Here is an 18645-nt window from a genome sequence, read left to right as displayed (position 1 = left end):
ACTCAATGAATTGATGTAGAGGCAGAATATTAAGTAGTGCATTTAGAGCCTCATTCGGTGTGCTTCGCTTAGCGCCAGTTATAGCTAGCGTTGCTAGTCTTTGAAGCTTCGCTAGTTTTTTCTGGGCTGTAATTTGCATAGTTTTGGTCCACCATACTAAGGAGGCATAAGAGATTTTGGGTCTTATTATAGCTGTAAATATCCAATGGATGATTTTCGGCCTTAGTCCCCATTTTTTCCCTACTCCTTTCAGGCAGACCCATAGAGCTGTTGTAGCCTTAGCGATTATATGCTCTATCTGTGGGTTCCATGATAGCTTTGAGTCTAGTACTATGCCTAAATATTTCACTTGTGATTCGAGGTTTAACACTTCCCCATCTAATGTTAGAGGTTTTAATGTAATTTTTCGTCTCCTAGTGAAGGCTATCACGGTAGTTTTGGAAGGGTTTATGTTCAGTCCCTCTTCCCTGCACCAGAATAGTGCGTAATTAAGTGCAGATTGCATTCTATTAGACAACACATTCTCATGTTTTCCCCGAACTATAATAACTACGTCGTCTGCAAAGCCAATAACTTCGAATCCCATGGATACAAGTTTGTTTAGGAGGTCGTCCACTATCAAGGACCACAACAACGGTGATAGAACCCCGCCTTGGGGACATCCCTTCGTTGGTGTGGCTTTGATTGTAAGCCCTCCCAAGCTTTCATAAATGGTTCTGTTTATTAGCATGGCACTGGTCCAGTTAACGATTGCCGGGTGGCACCCTCGTCTTTTCATAGCTGTTTCGATTGAAGTGTGAGATGCGTTGTCGAATGCCCCTTCAATGTCTAAAAAAGAAGCGAGTGCTATTTCTTTTGCCTCTAGAGTCTTTTCTAGTTTTTGTGTAAGGGTATGTAAGGCCGTAACCGTGGACATACCTTTTTTGTAAGCAAACTGGAAGTTGTTTAGCTTACTTAAGCTAAGATACTGCGATTTAATATACTCGTCAAGTATCTTCTCCATTATTTTTAAAACAATGGACGTTAGACTGATAGGTCTGAATGCCTTAGGTTGAGTTTTATCTTTTTTCCCTGGTTTCGGGATAAAGATCACGCGCACCTTTTTCCACTGAGTTGGAATATGACAGAGGGTCATACTGGCGACGAACATCTCTACCAAGGCAGGTATTACCATTTGTTTAGCTTGCTGTATTTGAATTGGTATAATTCCATCTTCACCAGCCGCTTTAAATGGCTCGAATGTACTTATTGCCCAGTTAACCATTGAAGGTGTAAAGATTGTGCGTGATTTGCGAAGTGCTTCATCACGTCTGACATCCCGAGTGAGTCTTTCAATCGGAATGTCATTAATCTCTGTTCCTTCGATGGATTCCGGGAAATGCGTACTTAGTAGTAATTGAAGCGTTTCATTTGGGTTTGTAGTGAACTCCCCATTCTTTTTCTTCAATTGACCCAGTCCATTAGAATGTTCTTTTGATAGAACTTTCTGGAGTCTGGCAGCTTCGGGTGTAGTTTGCACGGTTTCACACATGTGCTTCCAACTACTCCTCTTAGCTTTTCGAATGTTTTTATTGTACTCAGTTAGGGATTTACGATAATCGTCCCAGTTTGAGTTAGCTTTTGCTTTGTTGAAAAGTTTTCTTGTTTTTTTCCTCAACTTTTCTAGTTGTCTGTTCCACCAAGAAACTTTCCTGTTTGAAACACGTTCCTTGAGTGGGCAGCTGGCTTCGAAAGCATATATGATTTTATTGGTGAAATTGTTTGAAGCTTCCTCTAACTGTTTTGTTGTTCGTATTTTCGTTTCCAACAAAGGATTGCAAGCTTCAAGTGTGTGTTTGTAAAGACTCCAGTTGGTGTTCCTGGGATCTCTATAAACGTCCTTGATTATAAACCCTCCCACTATATCGAATGAGATATGTCTGTGATCAGACAGTGATTCTTCATCCGATACCTCCCAGTTTTTAATTTTATCTAGAAGTAGTGGTGTGCATAGAGTTAAGTCGAGGACTTCCTGTCTATTTCTCGTTATAAACGTTGGTTTGTTTCCCTCATTGCAAATTTCGATATTATTTTGTGAAAGAAACTCTAGTAAGGACTCACCTCTAGCGTTGATGTCGGTACTTCCCCACAGCGTGTGATGTGCGTTAGCGTCGCAGCATACGAGGAATTGCTGGTTTTGAGCCCGGCACTTTCTCATGTATTCTACAACCATCGGTGGGGGTATATCTGTGCTATCTCCGGGGAAATACGCTGACGCTACACTTACCGTGTGCCTACCTTTCGGTGTTGGTATTTCGATCCGTATAGCTGCGATGTCTCCGCTGATGAATTCTGTAAAGGGAGTAAATTTAATTCTATTGTTTACTAGTAAAGCAGCCCTTGGGTGAGAACTGCTTTCATCGTATAGAATCTTACCATTCGGCGTGTATAGCCCTTTAACTTTACCCTTGTTAATCCAAGGTTCCTGGATAAAGGCAAGGTCCAGGTCTTCGGCGGCGAATCTTCTGAGTAGTGTGCACGAGGCTCCTACGGCATGATGAAGATTCGCCTGGACACACTTTAAGGTGTTTATTTTGGTAGTGCTTTGCCCGTGGATGTGGGGCATTGCACTGGCTTTTTGCCTTTTGCACATGTTTGACTACCCTTTTTCGGTTTGCTCCATGTGCTCAGTGTTTTCGGAGCCGTTTTATCGGTCTTCGGTTTTGTGTTAACAGGTTTATTGAAGGTTGAAATACCCCCAACGCTGCTCATCCCGCCCGGCCCTGGTTTCTGTTGATTAAGTTCCAAAATGCGGCCCTTATACAACTTCCCAGTTCCTTCCGGTGAGCAATTGGCATTGGATCCACTGTGGCTCTCCTCATTGTTCTCGTTAGTCCCGAGGTTCTGTCCCTGGTCCATAGGTTGGCCCTGGTTCATAGACTCCAGTTCATTGAGATCTAGTGAGGCCTCAGTGGTACCTTTGCTAATCGTCTCTCCTTCTGCGGATCGGACTTGGTCTATCGCCGACTGGTCCTTTACAAGGCTCGGTTTAAGCAGCCCAGGTCTTTGAGCAGCTTTGACGGTGTTCTCCCCTCGGTCAACTCCGCTGTCTGTTGGATTCTTCCGGTTTAACTTCCAGATTTTGCTGGAACCGAATCCGTAGTAGATAACGAATTTTCTTTTCTCTAACTCCCTCAAAGAATTTTCGTCCACGGTAAAGACCACTTCGAGAGCCTCGTTCCTTTTCTGGATATTATAGAACCTCCAGCTTTCGGTGCTCAGCTCCTCATTCTGGCTTTCTATAGTAGCCTGAACAGTTTCGATGTCGTCTTCAGCAGCTCCTGGTAGGTGAGCCTTTAAAATCTCCGATCTGGGAATTTGGGATTCCCTGACGGCGATGAGCTCTGCATCTACCCATGGTTTGAGCACTGGTGTGACTTGTTGTAGCCAGTCCGCTGTGGCCTGATCAAGACATGTCACTACCATGAACCCAGATTTGTAACAACACTGCGCAAATTTTGGTTTTAGTTTCTCTAACCGTTGGCCGAGAACTGCTCTTTTTATTGCCTGTTGTATCAGTTTAAGTTGCTCTGTCGTCAGCTGTGTGCTTGGGTAGTTTTTGGCAAGTATGCCAACCCTAACAGAGCTAGCAACCTCTTTGTAAGAGGGCTATTGGTTGCCATTTCTGTGGCTTTTTGTGTTCTCGATCGGTCTCACTGGGCGATTGGCACCATTCGACCTCCCACTCCTTACTTTTTGTTGTGGTCGAGACTTTGTTGGTTCTTTGGGATCCGGTTTTGTCATAAGGTCTAAAGGTCCCTTTGCCTTTTTGGCATTTGACTTTTCCGCGCTGCTCGAACCACTGTTTTCTCCACTGCGAGCCCGTTTTGCATTTTGCAGGTGGTGTGCATTTAGCAGTGGAAATAAGGCGCATAGCCTCTTCGTACGGTACATTTTGAGCGAGATACTTCTTCAGTCGCTTCCGTCCCGCACCACTTAGTTGCCGAGTATCAAAGTTTTTCGCTTTGATTGGCGTGTCGATCTTTATGATGGTGACATTAACCCCATCATCGTTGCTCTCATCTTCCGCGGGGGAGTCCAAGGCGGAAGAGGAAATGGATGGCACTCCCGTGAACGACTCGATTGAGAGCTGTCTCTCGAGCTCACCTTCTGTGGCTTCCATAGGTTCCGACTGAGGCAAGCAGTCGGCACTCGTTATATTTTTATTTTTATTTGGTGTGTTCATTATTTGAATCCCACGAGTAGCTAGGGAAGAAACGGTCCGCTGTGTCAGTGCCCTGCTTTAACACAGTAAGGGCTATATACTGTGGGGTGCGCCCTGGTGCCCCACAGGCTCCGTTAGAGGGCAGGATTAAACCCCCTTGCCCATTCATCCTTCGGCACGGTTGCTCGCGTAACACCTTGGAATTAGGGGTTTGCCCCCCATCTCAGTCTGCATGCGACCATAGCATCCACCGGGGTTGGGTACCCGATTTCCGCTAAGGTTGCTCGCACCCCAGCTAGCACCACGGGGAGGTAGAGAATCGGAGTTGTAAACAAGAGGTGATATGACCACTACCCGAAGGTTGGGTGTATGGGGTCTCGAGTTGCACATTGTCTACTTCGCCAGCCACCAGTTCTTCATTTGAGTCATGTTCCTAACAAGTTTTCCCTTTGCCTTAAGCCTCCGCTTCGTGATTGCCCAGTATTTCTCTATCGGCCGGAACTGGGGGCAGTTTGGGGGGGTTGAGGTCCTTCGGTATTACGCTGACCCCGTTCGTTGCGTACCATTCCATAACCGTTTTGCTGTAATGGCAGCTTGCGAGGTCCGGCCAAAACATTACTGGACGGTCGTGGGCACGAATAAACGGCAGAATCCGTTTCTGTAGGCACTTTTTTTTGTAGACTTCTGATGTCATTGTCTTGTCAGTGAGAAAGACTTTGGTTTTCTGTCCACAACTGCATATCCCCTGCCAAATCATGTACTTGCGGGCGAATTTATCCGCAAACACGAACTTAAATTTTGCAGGTACATCCCCCCGAGCCGTCGCCAAATAAAATTTTTGACCTGGGATTTGCCCAAAGTCCGCCTTCACGTAGGTCTCATCGTCCATCAGAATACATCCGTCGAACTTGGTCAGCACTTGGTCGTACAGCTTTCGAGCACGGATTCTGGCCACATTGTTCTGCTTCAGCGTCCGATTTGGCTGTTTGCTGGCTCGGAATGACCTTATTCCTTCCCGGAGACGAATTCGTCGCACCGTACTGTGAGCGGCCTGGAACTTATTGGCCAAATCGCGGTCTGAAAGATTGGGATTCCTCTTGACGACCTTGATGACTTTCCCACGCAGTTTCCGGTCGACAGTTCCACTCCGACGCTTCGAATGCGGCTTCCGAGCCGTCGTCAATGTTTCCTTGTACTGCTTGATAACACGCCATACGGTATTTCTGGACATTTTAAGCTGTTTAGCTAGCTTCGATGCCGACAACAATGGATTTTCAAGAAAACTGTGCACAATTTGATCTCTCCGTTCGGCTTCCATGGCGGTTGTTTACAAAATGCTATCGTTTGGTGTTATGACATAAATACATGGTGAAAGGTAATGAATTTCCCGACACGTGGGTGAAAAAAGTTTCCAAATCCGTCCACTAGGAGCGCCACAATGAGCAAAAGAATTTGTTCCAATATTAAATGAAGCAGACTTTAATAATATTATTCCGGATTTCTAGTTTTTATCAGAACTTGTTTTTACGTTTTCAGAATTTTAAAGGAGATTTTCAATTAAAATTTTGGATAAGAAATTCTGAAGAAACTTGCTTCATTATATTTTAAGTCAACAAAATAGTTTCAAACGATTTGAAAATAAAAGTGTCGAAAAAATTTTCATTTGTTAAAATATATTTCGTGATTTTTCATGATATTTAATAAATTTCACATACTTTCTTATTTGAAAGAAAAATGAAAAAAATGGAAAATGGAAAATGGAAAAACACAACACTTATAAGGCATGGTGCCTTCAATTCTAATAAAGAATTTTGATTACCTTTTTTTCTATGGTTATTTAAAAAAAAACTTTATAGTGAGGCCGAAAAATGAGCGATCGGCGGTTTTGGAAAACTCAGGTTTTCCTCAGGATCTTTATAAGTTGCATTTGCATTATTCATACGAATCTGTTCAAGTTTAAATGTTTACCTTTATTTGGCTTTTCCAATGTGATAATTCTCTGATGCTCTTTGCTTTCTACCTGACAGAGTTTTGGAATTAAAATTTGATTTTTTTCTGGTTACCAAAATGGGCCTATCGAGTAATATGGCAACCCTAACTTTTGTTTTATTCTATAAAATAATGAAAGAAACAGATTTTTATAAAACTTCAGATTTGTCTTATGGAAGTTATCAGTTTCTAGAATTCCCAATGAAATTGTGTGGAAATATTGCCAATAAAACAGAAATTTTCCCTAAAACATAAATAGACACATTTGGCCCTATTCAGAAGAAGATTTCAACATAAAAATTACTCCAATGTATAGAAAACAGATGTCTGCTCATGTTTGTGCAATGTTTGATAAAATCAGTATTCTGCTTAAAGGGCACATATAGCCCGCTCCTACCTCATACGGACAAATATTGTCCAAACCCAAAAATTACTCAACAAAAATTAAAAACAAATATCTTGCTTTAAAAAATTGTTTTGGAGGCATAAATAGAAAACTTTTGCAACAGTTTTTTTTGTCGTTTGATTTGACAAATAAAGTGAATAAATTCAAGCAAAATTCGGACATTTTTCAATGAAATCCGGGCAACCGGACTGGGCCGAAATGTTCCCAAAATTTTGTTTTTAATATACGGGCTAACCCGGAAATAACCAGGCAATCTGGCAACCTGGCAACAGTGTGGTTTTGTAGATAATCTTTTTTAAAGTTCTCAAGTTGATTAATTATTTGTAATATTTTTTTTTCTAAAAAATTCAAGAAAAATATTTAGAAATTCCGTTCGTCAGAAGCACGTTCTTTCATGGATGAAAAAATCCCCCAGCCTTTGTTTTCCAACCGGGGAGCCATGTTTTAATTGAGATTGAAGAAGGTAGTGTGCATCTTGGATAGAAAGAAAGTAAAAAAAAAACCGGCAGTCGAGGAAAAAAAACCACAACGATTCCCATCTTACCAACAACAGAAAATGATGACGAAAATTTTTTCTCTGAAGAGCATTCCTGGCGCAAAAATCATACCACACGACTTGCACTCATCACTTATCCATTTTAGCTGGTTTCGGATTTTTTTTTCGCTCCCTAGACTTCTTCATCTCCATCTTCTGCTTGACTCGCTTATCCCCAAATCATGAGGTGTTCCGGACGGAAAAATTTAGAGTCAGTTTTTCGGTTGGAAAGGGTAGAATTTTTAATCACGAAATAATTTTTGCTGAGCCGGCAGGAACCAAACGAAAAAAGAGGTCCTCTCCAGTCATTCTTTCTTCAAGGTGCTGGGAACAAAGATTCACGGTGACGGAAGATGACTTTTTTTGTGATATTTTAGATTCTTTAAAAAAGATTTAAACAAGTTCTACCTTCAAAGATGCTTATTTTAGTTTTTTACACAAATTGAAGTTAAAAGAACCTTTTTCTGAAATTTTTCGTGCTCGTCACCATGTTCACTTTCACAAAAATCCATAAGTTGGCTGAAAATATCGCCAGAAGCATTCGGCGCTGCGATAAAAGCACTTGAGAATTTTGTGCTTCCTTTCCCGGAGCATTTCGTTAGGTACTTTTCCGTTTCGTGGGCCAAAATCATTTTCGTTTTTCCTTCAATTTTTTTCCTCGGCTAGAGGATGAGGTGAGAGGTTTCGCAAAGACAAAACAACCTGGAACAAGTGTTCCTTTTTTTTTTTGGTTTCATTTCGTTTCGTTTGCTCCATCTCTCTAATAATTTCCAGTCCATGTAGTGGGTGGTCTCCGTCCGGGCATGTGTGGCTCAAAGAATGAGTTGGGGGTGGATGGAGGATGCTTGCAGGAGAATTTGTTTTCTCCAAAGAGCTCCATGGATCGTAAAATGGCAACGAATGAGGGAAATTACTTATGGGCGAAAAAGTCTGTCGACGAAATTTTTCAACGTTTTTATTTTTCGGCGATGTCGAACGGCATCAATGGTGATCATCCACCTGTGGGCGTTCTTTGGTGGCAGGGTGACCATTTTCATGTGAAACAGAACAGAAAAAAAACAAAATTTCTTAACAAAATATTTGTTATTTATCTACACAAGTAGTAATATTCACGCATATGAGACTATAGACATCAATGGTGACTCCTAATTAGGATTAGAAGGCGACTTACTTTAGAAGAAACTACTTTTTGACTCTTATTCCTACCGTCCTATTTTTAACCCTAAAACTCCTACTTTTCTGGTTTTTTTTTTTTGCGGAAGTTATAATTACAGTGGTGTCTATACTAGTCAATTGATCATATTTATATTCTTATCCCAGGTCCAAAATTCAACTGTAGATTTTCAAAAAGTTTCTCACTTGTTGATAGAATCTTCTAGACTGTACTTGAAAAACGCAATAAAAAGATATTCACATAATAGGTTGGTGCATAAATGTTGGGTACAGTCCTTAGTCTCCAATATCAAATTTTCAATAAGATGAGACTCACTAAGGTTGCCTGATTGCCGGATTTTGCCCGAAATCTTTTACCTATTTTCAAATACATCGAAGAAATTAAATTGCGTGATAACAATTTTATATTTTGCGTCCAAAACGTTTTTTCTAACAAACTATTTCCTAATAAACTGGCTGGTGTGTTTCGACGAATACAAACTACTTTTTGAGTTTTTCTTCTTGATTTTAATTGAAGAATTCCTAAATTTGTCCGGATATTGCCCAGATTTTGGGTTGTAAACTTTAAAATCGTGTGACTGGATTTTTCAAGGTTTTTAGATAAAATAGCATAGATCCTGCCCGGATAAGTGCGGAAAAATATCTGTTGAGCTTAGGTTTAAATAAATTTCGATGCAGTGGTACTTTTTTTCATTAATTTAGTTTGTAGTTCTTAATTTTCATTTTGGTTTATGATTGGGACAAAATCATGATCCGTATCTTGGTTTTGCATTTCAAACTAAATAATGAAACATTTGACATGTTCGAAACTCATCATTCCGGAATGTTAAAAAAATATTTAAAACAACAAGTCATTTTAAAAATTGGATAAGAAAATTTTACTCTGAGTTCTAATGCCGAATTGAAACTTTCAAAATTCCATGTTGAAATGAAATGTATTGTATTAAATGTATTAAAGTTTCATCATTCGGATTTTTCTGTCAGGATAGGAATTCAAAATTTGTATTCAGGTTCAAAATGCAGAACTCAGATTTTGAATTAAAATTCAAAATTTCTCAAAACAAAACACAAAAGAGGTAATAATCACTGTTTTTATATAAGACCTTAACTTAGTGTCTAAATTGCATTTCTTAAAAAAAATCTAAGTTTCAATTTTTTACTGGATTTCAATAATAAAATAAATAAAAAATAATGATTATTTAATGATGATAAAATAACTTGTACTTTATTTTCGGGTTCAGGAAATACATTTTATTTGATTGTTGTTTAACATTATTTATATTGAAAATACTTCAAAAATTTTTTTAACTAAAATCTGAATATATCGAGCTATCTGTTTTGAACCCCAAATAAGTTTCTTTTTCAAATAAAGCCTTCAAAATTCCTTATTCATTTTTTTAAATTAAAAAAAAACTTATCACTTTTAGGACTTATTTTTGAAAGTAATGATTTGAAATTAATAACTAATAATATTTTTAAACCAGAATAATAAGATACATTTTTTCAGTATTCTTTATGTATGCATTTTTCAAGCAAAAATATTCTAGAAAAAAATTGTCACCCAAAACCCCCCTTTAAGGCAGTCCTTCCTACGGCCCTGTGCTTCTCAGTAAAGCACACAAGTGTCAGGCAAAAAAAACGAGATATCTTGTAGTTGACTACATTAAATAAACTTTTAAGTAGTCTTATTTACAAATTTAAAATCGTACTTCGGAAGCACCAGAAAACGAAAATATTAGTATTAAAATTTAGAATCAAAAAAGAATTTGAAGATTCAAACAAAAGAATTAGTGCACAGAATAGTATATATAAATAGAATACATAAATCCGATTTCACAAATAAATTTTAGATCAAATCATTAATTACCCAGTTAAAGTTGTTCAGCAAAATGATAGTAATTGTTAGTTTTTAACTTTTTTTTTTGAGTTGTTTTCCAGATTGCAGACTTGTTTTAGCAAAAACACGACATATTGATTAACGCTTCCAATATTTCGATCCTCATTAGAACTTCTTCAGGGACTAAAAAGGGTTTATTTAGTTTGTTTCGTTTATTACAATTATGTTTTTTACCATAAAAAATGCCATTTTTTTTTATAAAAATCGATTCGGCTGATCTGTTTACCAAATAATTTAAGCTAATTCATGTTTTGAGTTATGCGGTGTAACTCTCCGAAAAATATATTTCCAGTCGAATTTTCTATCACAAATTTTCTTTAATCATCTTAATTAGCATCTCTTTTCCATTTGGAATGGAAGGATTGATTAGAAAACTTCACGGTCATGAATTAAATTTGAAAAAATATTTAATCAGGATTATAAATGTCGATTCTCGATTGAAAAAAAATCTAAATTATTATTGACTTCAAAGAATTTATTCAAAACACAATTGATTGATGTTTCATTTTAAATTTGGTGAAGAGAAAAAAATGTTTAATTTTATTTAAAGTGATTCAAGTCAGAATTTGTTTATATTCCTTCTCTCTTAGTTATCAAAATGAAAGCCTAATGCTCATTTTCACAATATTTACTTTCTGTATTTATAATACAGAATCATGATCAATTCATCATTAAATGCTTGTATTGATTGATCCCAAAAAAAAAAACTTGCTTAGATCGAAATAAGAAATTCCAAGTTTTGCTGGAAATATTGAGAGTACAAAGCATGCACTTATTCAGTTAAAATTGCGCTCACAAATTTTACTTTAATAATGCTTCTTTGAATCATTTTTAAACTATTCATAGATTTATATAAAAGTCACGATCGATTGAAAAAGAAGATTTCAAATGATAAAAATAAAATAAACGTTAATACAATTTCAAGCGAAAATTTCATACTTCCATACTTCTGTATATTTTGTTGCTGTAAACTGAAAAACTGGGTCCCGGAAAGGATAAATGATACATAATTGTTTTTTTAATCAATTTTAGAAGAAGATTTGATTTTTAGAAATAAAAATATTGAATTAAGGAATAAAGACATCAAATTAGAAATTCAAATAGAAGAACTTAATTATAGACCCCGTTCGATTCTGGCAACTTTCAGTTATTTTCACAAAATAACTATTATTATTATCAAAAACGTTATTTTTAGTCAATTTTCGACCATTTGTAGTCATTTCTTATTGACATCATGTTTTTGATGCATTTTACACTATTCTTGTTTTGTTTGTAATGTTTGTTTATATTTGTCATATTTGCTGTTTTTGACATTCTTCATAGTTTTTTAGTTTTTTTTTGTCATTTTTAGTCTTTTGATTTTAACTTTTTGAATTTTGTCATTTTTTGTCATTTTTGTGTTCCTTATAATTTTTTTGAAAAACTTTTGTTTTTATTGTTGCATTTTATCACCATTTCAAATCATAAAAACGTATGTATGGTGTTTATCTATATAAAATTTGTCCTGTTATAACGAAAACTAAAAGTACGTCTCGGTGGTCGAGTGGTTAGCGTGGTAAGACGGAAATCGCTCGTCCACTGATGCCATGGGTTCGATTCCCATCCCGGTACTGGGTGTTAAATGTTAATCTTAAGTTGTCCACGTAATTTATTCAGTCTGTAAAGCCTAAATCGGCTAAGAAGGTGTATGTCTTTTTAAAAGATAATGTTGTTTCTAAAAATCGCTTGATTTTGGGACATGTGCCAAAATCGGATCTTGCCAAAATCGATGTTGCAAAAATCGAATGTTGCCAAAAATAAACGGGGTCTTTACTTGGTTATTTTTTTTTCAAACACATACACAAAATAAAAAGATGGAAAAGATAGTTTCAAACTTTTTAGAAAAAAGTTATACAAAATTGTTCAGAAATATTATCATAAAAATTAGTTGATACTCAGGGAAACGGCATTTTCGGAACTTATTTTTTAATTACTGGTTCTGATGAATTAGGCGTCCTGAACTCGAATCTTTCGCCAGATTTTGTGTATCTCCTCTTGTATTGTTGACAAAACGTTCATAAGTTTTTAAATGAAACAAGTTTGGGTGAAACCATCCATTGATATTGATGAAACGAGAAACGAACATAAAAAAAAACCGAAATTATTACTTTAATCTTAAAATAATTTTTAAGGCTGAGATATTTCAAAAACAGAGATAAACAGGTTTTGAAAAGTAATACGCTACAAATTCAAAAATAATTGAAAGGTATCACTATTCATATAACACATTTATTGAAGATGGCCAAACGATTTGACTTTTGTGTTAAAAAAAAATCAAAAATTCAAATTTATTTTAAAGCTATTTTGAAGGTTCGTCAAAATTCCTCCGAGATAAATGACCCAAATGGGTTAAACACCACCTAAATCGAGGACGAATGACCTTAAAGGGTTAATTTCCTTTAAAAAAAAAAGTCAAAATTCTTATATTTTACAGAATGGCAAAAAATAAACAAGAAAAAAAATCTGTAACTGTTTCCGCAGAAGTCTAAATTCTCTACGGTTTTCGGGACAGTTGTTCATTGATATAAAATCCGTTGTTTGTGAAGTTTTTGTTAAGTTTTACAGTTTTGTCCCAGGAGTGCCAAAAAAATTACCAACTTCAATGGAACCCCGTGTTTTGCTTATTTTAAACATATAAGTATCAGAATTTTAACACAATTATATGCACCAGCTATGTCTAGAAAAATGGTAACTAGAAGTATATTTTTTCTGCTGAAAGCTTCTTTGTATTTCGGTTGTGATTTCCGACAGACAATCCAACGTATGGAGCTCTTGATGTATACTGAAAATTTTCTGACTTTCTCAATAAAATTCTTTATAAAGTTTTCCTAGGGCAAGGTAGTACACTGATTGGACGATATGAACAATTTTCAGAAGGGTTTTTCCCAATTTGATTATCGAAATAACTTTTACTTGCCTTCAGTTTACCGGGACAAAATTAAAATCAATAAATCTGTTGTATAAATTCACAAGTATTCGTTTACACGCATCTGACATATTTTTTAATAATTTTTACTTGATTCTATCTAAACCAGCTGATGTGTTTAAGGTTAATAATAAAGAAATTGAAATTTCAACCATTTTGCTAGGACGTCCCAAATCTTTAAAAACGTTTTCGCTTATAAATTCAACTTTTGTACTTTCTACAAAAACGGGACAAACTTTTTCAAGCAAAATCGTAAATCCACTCTGCAGAATATCTTTCAGCATTTTCAACGTGTGGATCCCGCAAATTCCTTTCAGTTCGCCATTAAAAAAAGTTGAAGATGTCATTTTAGAAAAACTTGAAATTTAGTTTATCCGTAATTTTCCTTTTTATTTTGTAATAGTTGCCTACATTTGTTTACGAATTGTTGGTAAAATTTGAAATCCTATTTTTTTTTATTTTTAAAAGGCATTTGTTTTTCGTCGAAAGATTCGAGAAGCTTCAGCATTGTATCAAGTACGCCTAGATGAATGGTTTTGACTAAAATGTTAAGTTTGAGCATCAAGGCTGGAACAAATATCAAATTCGTCTTTTGTCACTCCCCCTCCCTCCTTCTCTCATTCGATATTCCAGAAAATCTAGAAAGGGGGAAATCAATCAAATATTTTATTGAAATAATGGATGATTTTTGCTGAAATTCAAACAGTTGAAAGTGCGAAAACCATATTGCAGAAAATGAAAATTGTACCATCTTTTGTATTTGAGATTTTTTTAAATTTTTGATCTAAAATTACTGGATTTTTCGATTTTATGCGGTGTAGATTGTATGCAAGCTTGTTGCATGCATGCTTTTGCCCAATTTGTTCCAATTTATTAAAAATTTATATTATTCCAAGAACTATTTAATGCTAAGGAATAAGAAGTTAAATCTACTACATAATCTCAATTGTGGTGAGTTTTCCAACATTTAGAATAGTTAAATAATGTTCTTCGTACATTTCATAGATTATTGTAGCCTTAACATCATCATTTGATTCTTTCCACGTAGATCCGTGTAAATTGATAGTTCCTAAAAGTAATCTAGGTTATGAAATGAATTCAATATGTTGATTAAAATTCTCCTTATTTATTAGCTGGTGGAATTATATTGAGGAAACAGTAAAAGGAAACTTCCAACTTTGCATGATACTGACATTTCTTCAATTTCTCTAAAAAAAGAAAGGTCTGAAAAACTAAATTCAATGCTTCATCAAATTTCTATGAGTTCTTCTCCATAAGTAGTATCTCGATCATGTCTTACTATATTAAATCCTGGAACAATAAAATCAACATCATTTTTCAACCAAGTTTCGGAAAACCTAAAAAAACATTTTGTTATAATTAAATAAAACAATTAAAGATTCTTTTTCCGGTAGAATGCTTCTAGTGCTTTATTGCAAAAATATTAACTGATTGTGATTAGTCATCAAAACTGGACAAGGAGGCACAACTTTTCGATAACTTTTATGATAAGAGGCATACATTTAATCTTCACCATTTTTTGTTGAAATACTGGGAATGTTTTCCGTTGTCTATGATCAATGTTTGGTTCTTTTTTTATCGTTTTTTCCTACTTATTTAGAATTTTCTTGATTTGGTATCATTTGAGGTTTGGGATGAGTATTTTCGAAAGAAATTCAGAAAGTTCAAAACAGAGACAGTTCGAAATAATCATGAAATTAAAAAGTTACCAAGAAAGAATGTTAGAGATTGGCTCACTTTCTGTCGTTAGTAAGAAAGAGAGAAAGTCAGAAAGTCACGAAATTAAATATTCAGAAAGTCAGAAAGTCGCAGAGCCAGAAGGTCGAAAACAAAAGCATAAAGGTAGAAAAACAAAAAGGCAGAAGGTAGAAAAGTGTCAGAAAATACTAATGAAGGCTGAAAAGTTAAAAAATTGAAGCGTTAGAAGTCAAAATTTCATAAAGAGAGAATTTTGGAGCCAGAAAACATAAAAATAAAGAAGGGAGAAGAATTACAGAAATATAAAAAAGTAGAAATTTATGAATTACTTCTATGGTCATATTTGAAATTATGAATCATGTTTACAGATTTTCAATTATTTTTCATTCGTTTCCGTACCAAAATCAACAAATAACTTATGCGAAATTTTTTTTATTTAAATTTGTTCTGAATCAAACGTCCTTCATTTTTTCCTTCTTTTGATGTCTTACTTTTTAGTAGTTTTTCCCACCAAATGATAACATTTGCTTTATCTTTTATTCTGTAAGGCTCGAATGGGAGTGAATAAAAGCAGACTAAGAGTCTATTGAGCTTAAGAGGATTGAGCTGAGTGATGCGAACGCGTTGTGTCGAAGTCCTGGAAAATTTTCCGTGTATTGGTGATTTTTATTGATATTTCCGCGAAAGACTGTGCTAATTCTTTGTAATGTCAAGTTTTCCATTTGCGAAAGTCATGTGAATGGAAAAAAGTGTAGAATTTAATAAGTTCAAAAGAAATTTTAAGTGGCTGAATTGAAGCAGCTGGCGCTACGCCCTCCGGAGAAGCCAGGTGTTTTCATCGAGTAATACGGGTATCGTTCGGGCAATGTAAGATTTTGATGCAGCTGAAAGATATGTGTTTGGTTCTTTCGTTAATTTGTTTCCATTTCTCTAGTTAATATCCTTTTTGAAATATTTGTTTATATTCATAAATCAAATTTCACATTTAGCAATATCAGTTTTGTTCGTCGAGAGGCTGGGAGTGTCAACCATCAAAGTACGCCACACGCTAACTTTTGGCTACCCCTTAAAGGCGTAAAAATGACCCGTTATTGAGAACCCCCATGATCTGTCAAATAACGGGTCATTTTATCGGATCAATATTACCCCTTATTTAGAAAAGCTCGATTCCCTTCAAAAAGGGTTGTTTTAGATGCGTTACACTAAAATCGTTGAATTCGGCATGCGAGAGAGGTTGTGGTAAGTTGTAATTGCAAAAATTGTTTGAATTGTATTCTCCCAGAATTTATATTCATTCATTTTATTTCAGAAGCCCAGCAAAATTCCGGACGAACACCAAAAAAAATAAAAGAAAACAAGCACCGCGGCGGTCTTACATTGGAGGTAAGGTTGATGGTTTTTGTGAAAAGAAATTTAAAAAATAAATTTAAATCTAACTCTTTGTTTGTTTTGTTTCAGGATTCACCTTAAGATGATAATAGAATTCAATCGGGGAAACCGGAATACTCGGAATATAGGAAGAAAAATATAATTTTTGGCATTTCAATAAACAAAATGAAACACAACATTTTGTTTTAATTTTTTTTCAGGAAACAAATTTTCTATAAGCAGTAAACCTTAATTTCCACCATACGGAAGCTTTTGAAATAAGGGGTAATTTCTGCTACAAGCGTTTGAAATAAGGGGTAATTTTCATCCGCTGCAAGCGTTATCAATCCGAGTACCCCTTAAAGGGTACAGCGGCTGTATCCTTTAAAAGGAGTTCTCCCAGTCTTATTGAATAACGGGTCAAAAGTATTCGTTAAGGGGTAGCCAAAAGTTAGCGTGCATGAACCGTTTCATCGATTCAAAACTTGCGTGCAAGTTTCCTCGCAAAAGGAAACATTTCATTATGATCTATTATTTCTGCATACATTACGGCGTATTTTTCCATAGCACCTGGGTGGGAACCGCCAGTCTTATGATTTCTTGGTTGATCCATGACGTGAGCGGAAAATCCGAGTAAATTGAAAACTAGAGGGTGCTGACGATAAGTCAAAGAAAATTAATAAATCTTTTTACAAGCAGCTGAAGCGATTTTCCGTTTTGCCGATTAAATAGTTCGATGAAAAATTTCCTTCGAATAGAAGGCAAAGATAAGATATATTATATTTTTTTCCATTTCTTAGATAACCAATTAGGCACAACTGTTCGTATTTAGGTTGAACTGAATATGACAAGCAACGAATTATTATTTGCAAGTAAACATTTTTTTAACGATAAAGATATTATAGGCATTAGAATTCAAACGCATGCAATGGTCGATTATTAATTTATTAATAATGACAGTATTTTTTCAACAAATTTAATGATTTCCAGGCACATCTAGTTTAACCGATCGTCCAGATTATTGAGTAATATTTAAAATTTTATGGCTTTGGCCAGGTAAATAGCGTTTTGCAATAGTTTTCACTTTTTTTAGACTAAAATAGAATCCTGTTATTTTCCTGATTATGATGTTGGTGTTATCTATAGATTAAAATGATTATTATAATTGATTTTTTTTTAATCATAAGTGTGGCCTTTTTTTTGGGATTTTAAACCGATTGGTTTATTCATCCCCAGATAAGTGTGGCCCTTTATCTAATATTATGAGGTTTTACTTTTTCACTATCATTATTGAAACAAACTTTTTCCACATACGTATGGATATATCGTATTCATAATTCTGAAATTATTGATTAAATCTTGAATGCATCTTTGATTTGTATCCATATTTGTCATACCATATTGTCGTTCGTGAATAAGGCTGAAAGAGATGGAGCGTAACCAAGAAGTTTTTTGTGCAACTGTAATCGGTTTTGCAGACTTAAAGGCGTTTCAAAGATGGATAGAAATATTCGGATAGAAGATAAATATTAGGTTTAATTTTTTTTTTCTAGAAACAGTTTTCATGAGCAACAGATTGAAATTATTTTACAGAACTGAAATCAACAGCTTGAATTTTGAATCATCAGTTGACATTGTTTTCAAAAGTTCTACTAAAAGTCATAAAATTTCATTGTAATATTAATATACACGTATATTATTGTATTTTGATGCTTCCAGCCATTAGTAAAAGAGAGATTAATATAAAAAATAACATATAAATGTGCTACAAGGGTTGTATCTTCGTTAGAGAAATCTATTGTAGGTACCATACTTAATATTTTTCGATATATATACACTTTTATTTTTGAATTACAATATAATCAACAGAAGCAAGTAATCTTCCTTGTAGACATCACTTTTTAGATTAGCAAAAAAACAACAGGCGAGAAGAAAAGAAGAAAATGAAGCAACTTACCAAAGGAAGGAACAAATGAGGAAAAGTTAAAAAAAAATCAACGGTAAGATATGTCTGATTCACTCATAAAACAACAAAGAAACAATAACTGAATAAATACGCGTCAATCTTTTATTGTACATATTAGGATACTCACTTAATATAAGCGTAGGCACAATTTTCCCGTTTGTTTGGATAACGTGCCGCTATCAAGCCTACCCCTTTTCTGAAGAGAGAAAGTCTAATCATAATCCTATAACCCAGTTGGTTATGAGACTATGATTGGGCAGGGCTTATTGGCAATGAAAGTAGCCTCGGGATGTGCAGTTGCCATTCTGAAATGGGTTACTGGAATTTCAATAGAGCTAACACTACCAGCACCCGCGATTGAACAATGTTAATCAAATGGATTAACATTGGCTCTTTTGCATAACATACCTGCCAGCTCAGGGG

The sequence above is a fragment of the Uranotaenia lowii genome, chromosome 1 (genome assembly GCF_029784155.1).
Source record: "Uranotaenia lowii strain MFRU-FL chromosome 1, ASM2978415v1, whole genome shotgun sequence".
Classification (NCBI taxonomy): Eukaryota; Metazoa; Arthropoda; class Insecta; order Diptera; family Culicidae; genus Uranotaenia; species Uranotaenia lowii.
Note: the sequence above shows the minus strand (reverse complement) of the source record.